Below are 17,186 nucleotides of genomic sequence, written 5' to 3' on the forward strand. Positions count from 1 at the left end.
AAACTACAATAATTTGTAATGTAATTTTATTCTCAGATTAGATTTTTAAGTTTCTTTAATTGAGGTATAGTTGATTTACAATATTATATTAGTTTCAGGTATACAACATAGCGATTCAAAATCTTTATAGAAATAAATCCATACACTTAATGTCAATTAATTTGTGACAAAAGAGTTAAGGATTTACAATGGAGAAAAGACAGTCTTTCCAATAAGTCATGCTGGGAAAACTGGACAGCTATATGGTAAAGAATGAAATTAGAACATTTTCTCATACCATAAAGAAAGAAAAAAACTCAAAATGGATTAAAGACCTAAATATAAGACCTGAAACCATAAAACTCCTAGAAGAAAACAGGCAGAACACTCTTCGACATAAATTATAGCAATATTTTTTTTTGATCTATCTCTTAAGGCAAAGGAAACAAAAACAAAAATAAGCAAATGGAACCTAATTAAACTTAAAAGCTTTTTCACAGTGAAGGAAATCATCAACAAAATGAAAAGACAACCTGTTGAATGGGAGAAGATATTTATAAATGACATGTCTGATAAGGGATTAATATCCAAAATATATAAAGAGCTCAAACAACTCAATATCAAAGAAACAACCCAATTAAAAAGTAGACACAAAACCTGAATAGACATTTTTCTAAAGAAGACATGCAGATATCACCTCACTCCTGTCAGAATGGCTATCATCAAAAAGTCAATTACAAGTGTTGGAAACGGTGTGGAGAAAAAGGAACCCTCCTACATTGTTGGTGGGATATAAATGTAAACTGGTACAGCCATTATGGAGAACAGTATGGAGGTTCCTCAGAAAACTAATGACCCAGCAGTTCTACTCTTGGATACATAGCCAAAGCAAAGAAAAACACTAATTCAAAAAGATATATGCACCCCAATGTTTGTGGCAGCATTATTTATAGTAACTGTCACATTAGACTGATACAAGATTAGTTTAGCTTTGAAAATGATTTTTATGCTTTTTCAGCTTTTTCTATTCTCTGCAATAGAAATTTTCTGAATCGTGGTACTTTAATAACAGACCTAAAGCTACATGGCGAGGTATTGCCAAAGAGTAGAGTGAGAGAGAAACAGAAGAGTATAACTAGTGAGTAGTTACTGATTTTTAATCCATAATTTATAATCCATAATTTTGTAAAAAAAATTGTCTATATTATTAATATTTTCTCCTTTTTACATGGTTTGTACATATTGTCCTCAAACATATTGCATATGTACTTTAATTGTGAAAGCATTAAATTCTATCGTAGTAAATTTTAAAATATATTACAAAAATAAAAATCACTATTAACCTTAAACATCCAAAGAGAATCATTGTTAAACTTTTAGGGATTTATTAATCCAGTAATATCCATTCAATCTACTCATCTCAAAAGAGTTAATATTTGTATTGTCTCTATTTTATATTATTATGGGTTTGGATTGAAAAAGCAAGTTACAAAAAGATACGTTCAATATAATAATATTTAAGAATATTCAAAAATAATGATGAAATTATATTCTGGGCACATACATGTATAGAAAATATACTGGAAATAAATAAAAATTATAGCCTTCAAATACTCGTTAACTAATGAAAGGCAGAAATAGAAATGGGATGGGCATACAGGGTTTTTTAACTCTCTGTAACATTTCTTGGATAAAAAAGAGAGTTGAAGCAAGTATGATAAAATATGTTTTGTCTGGCTGACAAATATGTTGTTGCTTTTATTACTATTTTCTGGATTTTTCTATATTTTATCATTAAAAATGTATTAAGCAAATAAAAAAGAGCTAGTTACTGAACATACTTACCAATTCAGTGTTTTCTACTTGCTAATGCAACCATTTCTCCCCTTAAAATTCCATCCCTCCACCCACTTTCATGAAGTTTTACTTTTGATAACTTCTTTATTTGAATGTTTAATTTATTTATTTTTAATTTTCTTGGTTAGTAAGAAAAACATTTAAGTTGAGATAAATTTTTTCTCAGTACAGCTTTAGAAAATTCCATCTGTTTTGGCATAAAGTATCCTTATTATTACAAATATATATATTTAAACAAATATTTAAACAAATACCTTATATCTTTTGGATCATTTAGTAAACATTGATTATTTCCTAATATCACTGTCAGATTCTTTATTATACATTCATATATTTCATGTTGCTTAATACACTCCAAATTACTCAAATGTATTTTTAAAAAATCAAAAAATTACATAATCTAAAATCTGTCCCAAATGTGACAAATTCATGGAGAATTCTAATGTAAATGTTCAAGTTGTACAATTTCTGTAGCCCTCAGCATTTGTTACAATATTTTCTACATTAAAAAAAAAAAATCAGAGCACAAAAGTCAGTGAAAGCCCATAAACACACTAAAAACTCACTCATTAAAAAAATAGTAAAATGCAAGTGGGAATTTTTGTTATTTAAAAAAAATCCCAATTGCACTATCATATTCTTATTACACTCAGGTATTCTTCAACAAATTAAGTGTTTCTAGACCACCATTGGCAAGATCACAGTTTTCCAAGTAAAACTAAGACAGAAAACAAAGTAAATTACATAGCATCTTCCAGTTTGTTGTTAGCTCTCTGTGAAGACCATTGAAGTACTTCTTTCAAGATATTTAAATTTTTTACATGTTTAAATCATCCTACAACTGTTATACATCCTTCTCACTGAAACAATTGGAAAAACCTCACCAACTTTATTTCACACAAAACAACCAAATTTTATATGACTTACTTCCAACCCAATTAAAGGAAAATAAATCTAAAAGTTGAAGAGTCAAAGTGAATTATTATATTAATAACTATTATATAAATTCATCTATAATAGAGTACTATCAAGAATATTTAATTTTATGAATCAAAAGAATATACACTTTAAATATTTCCAACAAAGAGATACCTAAAGTAGTTGACTCTTTCCGTGTACACTATAGTTTATTCTGGGGTTTCCTATGGCCTTAGCTGCTCACCCACTCCTCAGTTCCATTCATTCAACAAATAATGTTGAGAATCTATGTTAGCCATCGAGTTAGGTGCAGTGAACACCATCGTAAATAAGAGAGATGTGGCCAATGCCCTCTTGGGTCTTATAGTCCAGTATGAAAGAAAAACACTAAATCAACTAAATGAGTAATTACTTATCTGGCATTGTGATATACTCTGGAAATACATAGGAGGCAGAGTGCTTATACCAAGAGGTCTGAACTGGATTCTTGGACTGTTGAGTCTCTTACACAAATCAACCCCAAGTGTCTGTAAAGAAAGCAATCATACATTTGTGGGACAGCTATGTCTGAATAGATTTCTATGCAAACAAATTGAATAAACAAACTAACCAAAAAAAAAAAAAAAAATGAAACAACTATAGATAAATTTGGTAAAAAAACTTTGGAGATAACCCCCAAATTCTAGCTAATAAAAGAATATATAGCTTGAAAGATATAGCATAGGAAATAAGCAATTTTTAGATAGTTACATTCTGTGCACTCAAATTAAATTACAAATTAAAGAAAATGTGTGTAACATATAAAAACTAGATTGTAAGACAATAGCCTAAGATGAAAGAGGGAGCAAGCTGTGATAACACAGTAACATCAAAGCAGAACTGAAGATCGCACTAGGAACTGAAGACAGCCTAGGAGGTATTTCGTAGAACTGAGTTAGCAGTTGTAAGTGGATCTTAAAAAGCTACTCAGGGACTTTCCTGGTGGCACAGTGGTTAAGAATCCGTCTGCCAATTCAGGGGACACAGGTTCGACCCCTGGTCCAGGAAGATCCCACATGCCATGGAACAACTAAGTCCCTGCGCCACAACTACTGAGCCTGCCCTCTAGAGTCCGCGAGCCACAACTACTGAGCCCATGTGCCGCAACTATTGAAGCCCATGTGCCTACAGCCCGTGCTCTGCAACAAGAGAAGCTACCACAATGAGAAGCCCACGCACCGCAACGAAGAGTAGCCCCCGGGTAGCCCCCGCTCGCCGCAGCTAGGGAAAGCCCACGAGCAGCAGCGAAGACCCAACGCGGCCATAAATAAATAAATAAAAATTTAAAATATATTAGTAAAAACAAAAAGCTATTCAAATACGCAGCAGAAAAAATCAGAATAGAGTATAATGAAAGATGAGATAATAGATAGGAAAGACAGAAGAATAGTGATAAACTGTATAAAGGGAACAAATCAAATGGATCTCAATTAATAATCAAAGTTATAAATGAAAAAAACATTTAGTTGAAGAAAAACAATGATGTAGAATAGAATGACCCATCAAATTCAAGACAAGAAAACAGTAAAAATTACTAGTGGTTAAATTATGTTTTGTGTCTGTCAATGATTCTCTGAATTTTTACAATGGATATATAATTTTTAAAAGTAAAATCTTCATGTATTATTAAATAAACTTTTTATTTTAGAACAGATTTAGATTTATAGAAAGATAGAAATATCATACAGATAATTCCTGTATTGTACACTCCACACCCAGGTTCCCCAGTTATTAGCATCTTACATTTGTATGGTACATTTTTTACAAATAATAAACAAATACTGATAAATTATTATTACCTAAAGTTGATAGTTTATTCAGATTTTCTTAGTTTTTACCTAATGTTCCTGTTCCAGGATTCCATTCAGGTTACCACAATACATTTAGCCATCATTTGTCCTTAGGTTCCTCTTGGCTGTGACAGTTTTTCAGACTTTCCTTATTTTTGATAGTTTTGAAGAGCGCTGGTCACGTGTTTTGTAAAATGCCCCTCAACTGTTATTTATCTGATGTCTTTCTTCATGATTAGACTTAGGTTATGGGTTTTGGGGAGGTAGACTCCTGAATGCCATTTTCATTACACCATACCAAAGGTCTATATAAGTATAGATTCATATATATTTATTTTATACTTTGGGTTATAATACAATACTACCTCACTTACGTTTTGTTCAAATTGTTCCAGACTTGACCTCTGAGAATTCTTTCTGTTGGCCCCGGTGTCCCTTTGAAATGTCCCCATCGCTGTTTATTGTTGTCTTCAGCACTTCCTTACTCTCTGGCACTACAAGACGCTCCAGGCTCTCTTTGTGTATATCCTGCCACTGTCCTAGAATCAGCCATTTCTCCAAGGATCTCTGGTTACTTTTACTGGAGAAGGGTGTTAGAAACCAAGTTCTGAGAGGTAGGTGTGCTCATTGCTACTGCATCTAGGTCTTCTCAGCTGATGGAAACGGAAATATAAGTAGGTACTGACCATGTATCAATATGTGCACACATATATATTTATTTCTGTGGGTAACCAGCTGCATCTAAATTACGTTAGACATGAGTACATACTGATGTCTCCAACTCTAATCTATGACCACATGGTCCTTCTAGCCTCCTCTCATTACTTGTCTGTAACTTCCCACTCCAACCGTGACTTGGCTCCCAACCACCTACCTCCTTTTCACATTAATTCATGTAACGTGCAGTGGCTTGTGAATTGTTCATTCATGCCCTCATAGAAAACAGCTCTATCAACTAGAGCACAGCGCTTGTGCTCATTTCCTCTTCTCGTTAGACTTTCCTACACACTCCACTCCGTTCCAAAGTTACTGAGGTCAGCACCTTTCCCCCACTACATTCAGCAAGTTTGTTTCACACACGTGTGATAGAGCGTGTGATAGAGGAGTTAGACCCCTTTGTTATATTCTGCATTCCATCCCAGAATCCTCAAACGTCTACTTGATTTTTTAAATGTGCATATGCTAAGGTTCAGTCTTCGTGCAGTAAAGTTCTATGAGTTTTCAAAAAAACATAATATTATATATCCACCATCACAATATCATACAGGATAGTTACATTACCCTAAAAATGTAATGTGCATCTAGTCAACATTCTCACCCTCTTTGATCCCCGGCAACCACTGTTCTATTTACAGAATGTCATATAACTGGAATCAAACTGTATGTAGTCTTTTCAGACTGATTTTTTTTTTTCACTTAGTAATTCGCATTTAAGATTCATCCATGTTGTTGTATGGATTTGTTAGTTAATTCCCTTTCATTGCTTAAGAGTATTCCATTACATGGATGTCTTATAGTTTATTTATCAATTAACCTATTGTAAGATATCTTACTTGCTTCTAGCCATTATGAATGAAGCTTTATATGGCACTTTTGCATGCTGGTTTTTGTGTGGACATATGTATTCAAATAAGTTTGGTAAACACCTAGAAGCACTATTGCTCATCATTCAGTAAGGCCATGATTAGCTCTGTAAAAAGCTGCCAACATGTCTTCTAAAGTGGTTGTACCATACTGCATTCCCACAAGCAATGAATGAGAGTTCTTGTTGCTCTGCATCCTCATCAGCAATTGGTATTGTTAGTTTTTTGGATTTTAACCATTGTAATAGGTATAGGATTATACTTATAATTTTAGTTTTATCTCCCTGACGACAAAGATGCCGAGTGTCTCTTCACATGCTTGTTTTCACTCTGCGTGTCTTCTCTGCAGATATCCCCTTTGAGTATCCTCATCTCCTTGGTGAAGTGTCTGTTCAAACCCTTTGTTATATTTTAATTTTGTTGTTTCCTTATTGTTGATATTTAAGAGTCTTTGTATGTTTGAGATCAAATATTGTTAAGTTCCTTATCAAATATGTTTTTCAAACATTTTCTCCAAGTCTGCAGCTTGTCTATTTATTCTCTTAAGACTGTCTTTCACATGGTAGACATTTTTAAATTTAATAAAGTCCAACTTAACTATTTCTTTTCATGGATTATGCTTTTGGCTTCGTATCTACAAAATCATCACAAAACCCAAAGTCACATTGATTGTCTCCTGTTTTCTTCTAGAAGTTACATAATTTTGCATTTTAGATTTATGTCTATTATCCTTTCTTGAGATAAATTTTGTGAAAAATATAGTGTATATGTCTAGGTGCATTATTTTACATACAGAAGTCCAATTATTAAAGCACCATTTGTTGAATACTATCTTTTCTACATTGAGTTGTCTTTGTGCCTTTGTCTCTTAATGTATTTTTAATCACTGACATGGACACATATTCCAAAATCTCTTGAAGTAGGGATAATAGATTTAGACTAGTTTCATTATTTAATGAGCAAGTATTTATCTCAGCAATGGCCCAGGCATTGAACAAAAAATACATCCAGTTTCTAGGTATATAATGTTTTATTGAGTTGTGTTTGCTATTCCTTCCCAGGAACAACTTTTTTATTGACAGACACCAAGTTAGGAACTGAAGAAAAAATATTGAGCAAAATAACTCAGATTCTGCATCAACAGAGCTAATAGTCTGTCAGGAAAAACAGAATATTAAATAAGCAATTACCAAACAGTGTAACAAGTTTTACAAGAGAAATACAGGATGAGTAGGAATCATAGGACAGTGTATTCTAGTATGAAAGGATTGGGAGCATATTATTTTTATGTTGATTTAGAGTCATAGGGTGGGAGTGGGGACTACAAATGGCACGGGTGGGAGTAGGGAAGGTATTGTTCAGAGAGAGAAGATTTTGTGCTGACAAAGCATGGTTCTTCACCAAGTATGAGAAGCAACGTAACATTTAAATGTGTCAGTGGCAAGAGATAAGGCTAAAGAGGTAGGCAGGAATCTGGTCATAGAAGTCTCGCTAAGACTCTGCAGCAATTATTCCAGTGATCATGTTGAGATAGTGACGATATCTGATTTGCAGTTTTGGAAAAGCCTTATTACTACAGAGTGGAAAAGACATGGGGTAGTGAAGAGTGGAGGGAAACGATCACATTCGAAAGTTGTGTGTGATTCAGCTAAGTGATTCTAGTCACCTGGTGTTGAAGCTAAGAATTGAAATTTGAGTAATAATAGCAGGTAAAATCAGCAGCATTTGCTGGCTCGGTGAACACAGGGAAAGAAAAAAAACGAAGGAAGCAAGATGACTCGCAGCTTTTTTAATTGCAGAGTGATTTACAATCTAAGGCCATTCCTGAGTTAGAAAGCAAAATAAGTACAGATTTGGAGAGAAGATCACAAGATAAGTCCTGGACACGTTGAGTTTAGTGTGCCTGGGAGATATTAGAGTTGGATATTTTCAATAGTCAAGTGGTCCTAGATCTCAGGAAAGACATTTTAGATTAAACTGCAGGCTCTGGAGTTACCAATAGTGTAATGAAATTGAAGTAGCTGAAACTGTTAAGAATTAGATCAAGAACAAACAAAGGGTGGCATGGAACAGAGTTCTTAGCAGTACTGACATTTAGTGGAGGGTGGAAAACAGGGCCTTGAAAAAAAGATACTGAGTGAAACTGAGCAGGATCCTGCAGGGCTCTCCCAGGTGTTCCCTGTTTCTTGTTTGTAGTAAAAGGTGTTAGTCTCTTAGGCCTTCCCTTAGTTCCAAAGAGTAGACTTAAGTAGTTACTAATCAGGGAAGTGAGGGAATGCAGAAACAAAGGAAAAGCAATCCAACCAGAAAAGTAATGGGAGGTTAAACAATAGTCAGTGATAAAACAGAGTCCTAGTCCTTCCTCAAGAGATACACATAACAATCTGATGCATATCTTTGAGTTGCTCTGCAGAAACTAAGAAGACCCCTACCCACGTGGAGGATGGTGGTGACTACATGCTGAGCACAAGCCCTAGACCCCAGACTGGTTGGAACCAGAAGGTTGACAGTTAAGATTCCTGTTATCTCACTACCAAACAATCAGAAGAAAGTCATGCACCTTGCAGCCCTCACCTCAAATGTTGCCTTTATAAACAGTTCCCTGAAAACCATCAGGGAGTTTGGGTCTTTTGATTGGAGGTAAAAAATCAAGAGAAAGATGTTCAGAAATCAAGGGAAAAGACAGTTGGTGAAGAATGGGGTAGCCTTCAGGATGAAATGATGTTAAGAAATCAAAGTAGATAAGACGTGAACAATGTCTACGGGTTTTATTTTGTAAGAGAGATTTAAGTCATCATGGTGAAGTAATTTCAGGGAATTTTTGTTGGCAAAATCTAGATTACACTGGATTAAGTAATGAATGAGAGGGAGTATATTATGTCATTTTTTACGTGTGCAAATGGATGGGCTGTTTGCACTGGAGCTGGCTGCACTTTATAGAAGTTCTTATGGATAAAATGTATTACAAATGGGAGAGAGAGCCAGTTTAGAACCATTCTAAATTTGGCCCATGAGGATGGTCTGGGAAAAAGTGATTCCAATAGAGTGAGTGTGGAGTGAAGTACAGAAAATCAGTAAAACGGAAAAGCAGACCTAGAAGAACGTGCATTGTCCATCACAATTCCCCCGCCCATCTTCGTGTTTGTCCTGTGTCCTTTCCTTTCTCCTATGCTGCTGTCTGGAATGCACATGTGGCGTGCTGAACCTTGAAGACAAAGGCACATTCTGCCTTTCTGAGGCTCCCAAGAGTAGAAAGCCTGATGGGCCCTGAACCACCGACTTCCACTGACCCTGTTGTTTACGGGACTGAGAGATGAGGTTCAATCTTGCTTAAGGTTATTATTATTTGGGTTTGTTTGTTTTTTTTAATCACTCTGAGCAGAACTGAATTCTTACTGATAAATCTGTCCTCTTTAAATAATTAACTTCAATCCTGCAGGTAAGTTTGTGTCTGGTGACAGAAAGTTGGATGAGCTTTTCTTCTGATTGAGAGATTCTATTTAATATCTGGAGTGAGAACAGAGGGTATCTGCACATCATAAAAGGGGAGCTCTGAGGCTGAAGGTTGAAGAAGCCGGCAAAAGTCTGAAATAGTAACTGTGGAGAATGTGGAGTGACCCAACTAAGAAAATAATAGATTTGCTATTGCTGCAGTGAAAATAACATAGTTACAGGCTTCACTGAGGGCCGTTCGAGGCTGGTGAAAATGAATGTTTAATGATGTCAATTTAATGGTAATGATTTTGAATTTCTTGTTAACTTTTTATTAAAGGGAACTACAGAAAACATAAATGTTCAAATCAATAAATTATCACACTGAGGATACCCATAGAACCAGTTCCCAGGTCAAAAAATAGATATGACCAGCCCCCTTCGCGCCACTTCCTACAATTTCAATATCGACTTCCAGTTGTGTGGTGTAGTGATATCTGGGGTTTTTTGTAATTGTATTGAATAGTACAATACAGTACATATTCTTCCGTGTCTGATTTTTGTGCTCAATATGTGTATGAGGTGTGTCAATTTTGTTGTCTATAGCTGTACTTGTTAATTTTCTTTGATGTCTGATATATGAATATGGCACAATTTATTTATCTATTCTACTGTAGATAGACCTCTGGTTTATTTCCAGTTTTGAGTTATTAAAAGTAGTGCTACTGTAAATATACTTGCACAAGTCTCTTAGAATACATAGATACACATTCTTATTCTAATATCAGAATAGCTAAAACTAAGAAATTGATATTCCCAAGTGTTGGCCTGCCTGTGAAGCAATATAGGAAAACTCATGTTATTTAGTAGGAGGAGTAGCAAATTGGTGCTACCATTTTTAAACAGAGTTTGATATATCTATGAAATCTAAGGTGTACTTAACACTACAAACTGTAATTCCCCTCCTATGTATATATACCATATGAATGTGTATATATCTATATATACAAGAGAAACTTGTGCAAATATATTTACAGTAGCACTACTTTTAATAACTCAAAACTGGAAATAAACTAGATGTCTATCTACTGTAGAACAGATCTGTTTTAATTTCATTTGTCCACTTGTAATCATGCTAATGTGACAATATCTTAAAATTTCTTTACACTGTCTTGATATATCTAGTAGACCAAGTCTTCATTTCTCTTTTCTTCTAATCTTGCCTATGTTTATACTCACAAATTTCCAAAAGAAATTTCAAATTAGTTTATCAACTACTGCAAATAACTTCTTGAGATCTTGATTGGAATTGCATAGATACATATGTCCATTTGTCTTTCAATCAATAAAGTTGGAAGTACATTCATTTTATTTAGGTCTTCCCTTATTTCTCCCCAAATGTTTATAGTTTTCTGTATAAAGACACTTGATATTTTTCATTAGATTTATCCCTGGGTATTTGACAATTTTATTCCATTGTAAATTCTATATTTTTTTATAATTGTAATAGTCTAATCTTTATTGCTAGAATATAGCAATGTAATTGATTTGATATATTGACCTCTTGTCCAACAATTTTTTCAGGACTTACTCATAAATTCTGACAAACTATCTTCACATTTTATATTTTCTACATATATAACATATCAACTGCAAATATTAATAGTTTCAACCTTTTTTATCCTTACCTATTTTATTTATTTTTCTTAACTTAATGCATTAGCTAGTACCTTCAGTACAATGATGGGTGGTAGTAAAGATTGTGGAAATCTTTGTCTAATTCACAAACTCAGAAGTATGCATTAAGACTTTGTGATTAAATATGATGCTTAATATTGATATCTAATAGATATTCCTTATAAGGTTAAGGAAGTTCTGTTATATTCTTTGTGTACTAAAGGATTTTTTACAATAATCATAAATGGATATTTAGTTTTATCATATTTTTATTAATTTATCAAAATGGTTCACTAAATGAGATTCAAGATTTAAGGTGGTAGCATTAGAAGTTGAAAGTAACCTTCAGAATTGACTTGACTCAGTAACTAATACTTGGATTTAAAGATGGCTTACCTTCAACAAAGTCAAAAATGATAAATTTCCTTAGTATAATGTGGAGGAAGATAGCTAAATGTTTAGAAACATAGGAGTGCTGTATGTATTTATTATATGAAACACATTAACCTTCCCACTGTTCCCTATGAAAGATAGGAAGACACCTCATTCATGAAGACTTTGGTAAATACCTTAGTGAAGTGTCACCAGCTTCCATGAAACCAGCGCCATGGGGTCAATATTCTGTAGGGCATCATTGTAATGAGCTCCTTTTCTGATGGGAATAATTACCTGGTGGCAGCACTCAACCACAAAAATGCAATAATAAGCCAAAGGAATGCTATGGTAGTCAAAGGGTCTTGACCTCTAGGGATCTCTGGTTGTGGCCAATTGATCATGAGAGCACTAGAAATAAAATAGATGACTACTCTTTCAAAGCATTACTCAATCTGTACAACTCGGGAGGAAAAAAAAAAAAAAAACCTTTACGTCTGATGAACAGAAACATGACTTCAGTCATTATCAAAAGATTTTTTAAAAATCCTGTCACTAAGTTTCCAGACACAGGTTAGATCACAGATGGGACCTCGGTACACACTGAAGTCATGCCAAGCCCTTTCCCTGATGTAACTGTGTTAGATAGAACATGGCCCCATCAAATATAGAATTCTGGACTGTTGCCTTGGCACCTCCTCATACGCATCTCATGAATACAGCCTCAAGGCCCTAGTGTATTTTTTATTTAGTGTTGATGTTTTGAACTAACTCCAGTGTTTCTCTCAAACATCAGGCTCTTTATCCCAGAAACACAATTTTAATTTACTACTGTTTGCCTTTGGAGGAGCCCAGAATACTCCAATACTTTCCTCTTAAAAACTCATTGTAAGGTTTAACAAGACTTCCCTTTTCATTCAGTCTGAATTTCATAAAAAGGCTCATGAGTCAAAAATAGGGATAAATGACAATAATAGCTAGCTTTTACTGAGCCTTTACTGTGTACATGGCATTTTCCTCACAAGGTGCAAAACGGGAACTCTTATTTATGGGGAAACTGGGTGACATCTAGGGATGACAAGTCACTTCACTTGCTTAAGGATGTAGAGATAATAAATACTGAGGGGAACCTTGAACTCAGTCTCTAACACTCAATAATTGGGAAACATGTGTACTTAAAAATGTAAGGCTAGTTAAATGTTTATAAATTGCTTTTGTTTCTTGAAAGCTTTTCAACGGCATTATTATAAGTTATTACTAACTTTCCTTCAAATTGTAAATATAGGCAAAGAACCATGGACAAGTTTGAAAATTATAGACTCTACCAAAAATTGTTGGTTTTCTTGTATTTTGGTTTTCTTTCCCCAGATAATTATCCGTTGTACAAAAATAGGTGTAGAAGGTAGTTATTCATGTCTAATCAAACCCACAGAATTTTTAATGAATAAAAAGCATATGTTAAAATTAACATCGTAAACGCTGTGTTCCTACTGCAGCAAAACTTTGAAGCAAGAAGAAACAATCTGGACGTAGTAGATTCAGTTACAAGAGCCTCAGCTTTCTTTACCTCGTGGCTTCTAGTTACAGGTATTTTACTATGGGACGGACACGTACCATTCATGTTAACTTTTTTGCTAATGAAGAACTTAACAGACACAACTTATATTTGATTATTAGCCCATTTTAAACTCTCCTAAGAGAAAAAAGATGGATATAAGGGTTCATGAGTTTTGGGAGGGGCAAGATAGGGGTAGGGGATTAAGAGGTACAAACTATTATGTATAAAATAAATAAGCTACAAGGATATATTGTACAACACAGGGAATATAGCCAATAGTTTAGAATAACTGTAAATGGAGTATAACCTTTAAAAATTGTGAATCACTTTGTTGTACACCTGTTACTTATATAACATTGTACGTCAACTATATCATAATAAAAATAAAAGGGTCCATGGGTTTATAGAGGGCATCTAAGTGGATCATGGTATTAACTTTTAGAGAAAACGTGAAGCTTACCTCTGCTCTTTCCAGAGGTCACCTCTAGGCCAGACATTACAGTTTTAAAATGACATAACATGACCTCATGAATAACATGAGTTCTAACTTCATGAACTTCAGTTCCAAAGTTACATAGAGCTCCACAGAATATAAGTTAGATCTAAGTAATTTACATCTTAGTCATGTGCAAAAGGAAAAGATAAAGGGAGAAATCCCGCGCAGAAGTGTAAAATGAACAGGAGTCATATGATGGACAGTTGGAGTTCATATAGGCCACCTGGCTCTTTGAAATGGTTGATCACTTCCAACAACCATCAGTAGCCTCTCTCTCTGAATTGTTTACTTTATAAGACACGAGATACGAGACAACAAGAAGTTGTATACAGGAGATTCAAAGACTATTCTCAGAGTCTGAAAATTCAAGTAACCTGTGTACTAGTGTCTAGGAAAGAGTTTGGGTGCAATTAATTTTGTTTCTAATGGTCACTTTTTCAGTATAAATAGTAGAACCTAGAGCATGAACAACAAGGGTTTTTTTGTTTGTTTGTTTGCCTTAAAATATTTAATCCTCTGCCCTCTGTTTTAAGCATTTTGGAGCTGAGAACCTGAAGAAATAAGATCCTGATTTCTTTTTTGTGACTCTTGTGACTATACTAGCAGCCCTAGTCCTTCACATGTAGAATGAGTGGTTTGGATTAATTCCTTACTGAGCTCCATTCCGGTTCTGAAATTCACTCATTTTGTGAAGAAACGCTGTGTGCATGTCTGAAAAGAATATTATACATGCTGTTTCTTCTGTCATTATTGTGTGTCGTTGACTCCGTCAATCTTTGGAAATTCAACAATGTGGAGGATACTGGTAAACACAGCATTACCAAGGCTTCTAGAATTCAGTGGAAAACAAATTTTAAAAGGTCATCTTTAGTTGATATGAGTTAGTGGCTTTCTCCTGGGCACTTTCTTCAGTTGAAATAGAGTTTCTTTGGATTTTTAACATTGCTTCCATACTTAAAGACTCTGTAATAATTCCTCTTATTTCCCCAAGTGAGAAAGAAATAATACAGGCATTAGGTTACAAATTAAAAATTTCCTCACTACCCTGAAATATTCTCTCCTACTCAGTTTTGAGCTTCTCCAAAGAATGTGTTCAAGACCACAGAGGGACGCACTTTAGGTGCAGGAATGGAAAAGTGTGCTCAGCTCCATAACCCAGTGAGATGCCTGCAAGAGAGGTGAAGAAATGAAGCTTATGCCTCCAATCCCTAAGGGTGATCTTCCTATTCCATAGTTGGCTTTATTGTAAAGGTTATTTCTAAATAAAATACCTAATTTTGTGTCTTCCAATTATTCAGAAAATGAAAATTTTTTACATTGGGCACTTAAGTCCCAATTTAGGAGAGATGATGAAAATGTAATATGAAACATCATTCTACCATGAGCCTATGGCAGTGAAATATGGTGATTCCCCATCAAGTCCAAGATGCAAAAATGTCCCAAAGCCTTCTTAGGAGGATATAGTCTATAATCACAGAACTTGAAGAGACCCCTCTCCAGTTAGCTCTTGGATGGATCAATGGCTCTGAAAGCCTTTGTAAATGCCTACAGATATCATAAGGGAGCAGTGTTTGAAAGACAAAGTTAAACAAGTTTTTATACACACACACAAAGAATAAATCACAATCAAAATAAGATACCAAAGGAAGGCAATGGAGTGAACTCAAACTGAGGAAGGAGTATATAAACATTTATATTATAAATTTTAGGGGAAAAGTGGCTGTGACAATGCACATATTTGAACTTTAAAAAGAAAAATAAGAAACCAAAAGCTAATTTAAAGGGCAAGAACACAATAATAAAAATTAGATCATAGGATTTTATTTTTGGAGCATCTATTTCATAAATAAGTATTTTTAAAGACGAGATATGCAATCACTTTTATAGGATAAGGCATCAGCAATAATTTCGGGTAGGAAGAAATGGGCAGGAAACATCTCTCCCACATCTGGATGCAGACAAGTTGTCTTTCCTCATAAGTTACTTCCTATCTTGTAGCAGAATATAGTGTTTACAAGGACTTATTTAAAATAATGGGCCTTAGTCTCAGAACCGTATCATTTGATATACTGGATATATTTGGTTTTTAATTCAATTTTCTTATTTCAAACTGTTTATACAGAGACGCTTTGTCTTTAATAAGGCAAATGTTCTAAAGGAGATAATGCAAATGTGTTTAGAAGCACTATTTACAGTCCTTGAGATGATGTACCAGGTAGTAAGATAAAATTTTTGGTCTACACTGGCAGAACTGAAACTAAAATATATATCGGCACTTTTTGTAAGGAAAAGAGCATAAATCCTTTTCCAATTTTATCTTCTTTCTTCATTTCTTACTTTTTCCTTTGTTCCTTTGCATCATTCTTTTTCTTTCTTTCATTGCTTAAATGCTTATCATTTTCTACTTAAAGTAGCCTGATGGTTTATCTGTCCTATAAAAATTTTCTCAGACTTTACTTTTCACATTTTTCAACTTGCTTTTATTGTACTTCTGCAGTTACAGTGACCAAGTTCCCCTTAAAAGGAGTTGAAGTGCTTTGCTAAATTAATTCAAAGCTTCCCTTGCTTAAAATGGATGCCCTTTTCTTTATATTGGACACTGCTCTAACAGCAGATAACCTTCAAGTCAGGTCATATTCATGACATATTAATCTCATGTTTATGTCAAATGTTCAAAGCAAGCTAAAACCTTGTGATAAACACTGAACACATCTTGTTAGGCATACGATTTAAAGCTGGAGGTGACTAACCTCTGAGGATCTAATACCTGCAAAGTTTTGTTTATTTTTCAGATAATGTTTAATATGGGGTAGGTGGATTAACTTGGATTTTTTTTTTTCCTATATTGTGAACACATTCCCCATGAGAGAGTGTTTGGGTATAAAAAGATTTATTTTCTTGAAATGACATCCTTCAGAATCCTTTGCTCAATGGAAGGATATGGAGTCTTGCTGGCTTAAACATGAAGAGATATAAAACGTCCTTCATGACTTTCTCCACGTCTTATATTCTGCCACACACCACAGTGAAAAATACATATATCTTCAGAAAATAATAGTATTGTTATGAAGTTACTGTGCCTTAATTTTCTGATCATTGAAGTTACTGCTGTATTCAGCAGAAGGATAAGCGGTTTAATAATCCGACAGTAATTTTTTTTCTGGTCAGTGAAGGAATTAGCCAACTACAAGTTTTATAGCAACAAGATGAAAATGCATATACTGCACTGGTTTCCTGACGGCACTGTTAACACTGAGTTATATTTCTAAATAACACCGAAGACCTGTGGCAGAGTTGCATAGAAGCGTGGGAATGAAATACCTGGTACTGTGCTTAGATAGCTAATGATTTCAGTTTTGTTAAAAAGATTTAAATGCACTAACGGTTAGACTCCATATGCACAAAGAGAGGCTTTAAGGCGACAGATATTGGTTTTAGATTCTTAATAATTAATAGAATATACGTCTCAAGTCTTCTCCAGGGAA

General features: G+C 34.3%; 1 long non-coding RNA gene across 1 annotated transcript in view; it reads right to left on the minus strand.

Annotated features, from left to right (window-relative positions):
* Positions 1–17,186, minus strand: part of LOC309632312 — a 1,044,736-nt gene that overhangs the window by 501,532 nt on the left and 526,018 nt on the right. The gene's annotated exons all lie outside the window — the stretch shown is intronic.

This window comes from Balaenoptera borealis (genome assembly GCF_965194805.1).
Source record: "Balaenoptera borealis genome assembly, chromosome: 7".
Lineage (NCBI taxonomy): Eukaryota > Metazoa > Chordata > Mammalia > Artiodactyla > Balaenopteridae > Balaenoptera > Balaenoptera borealis.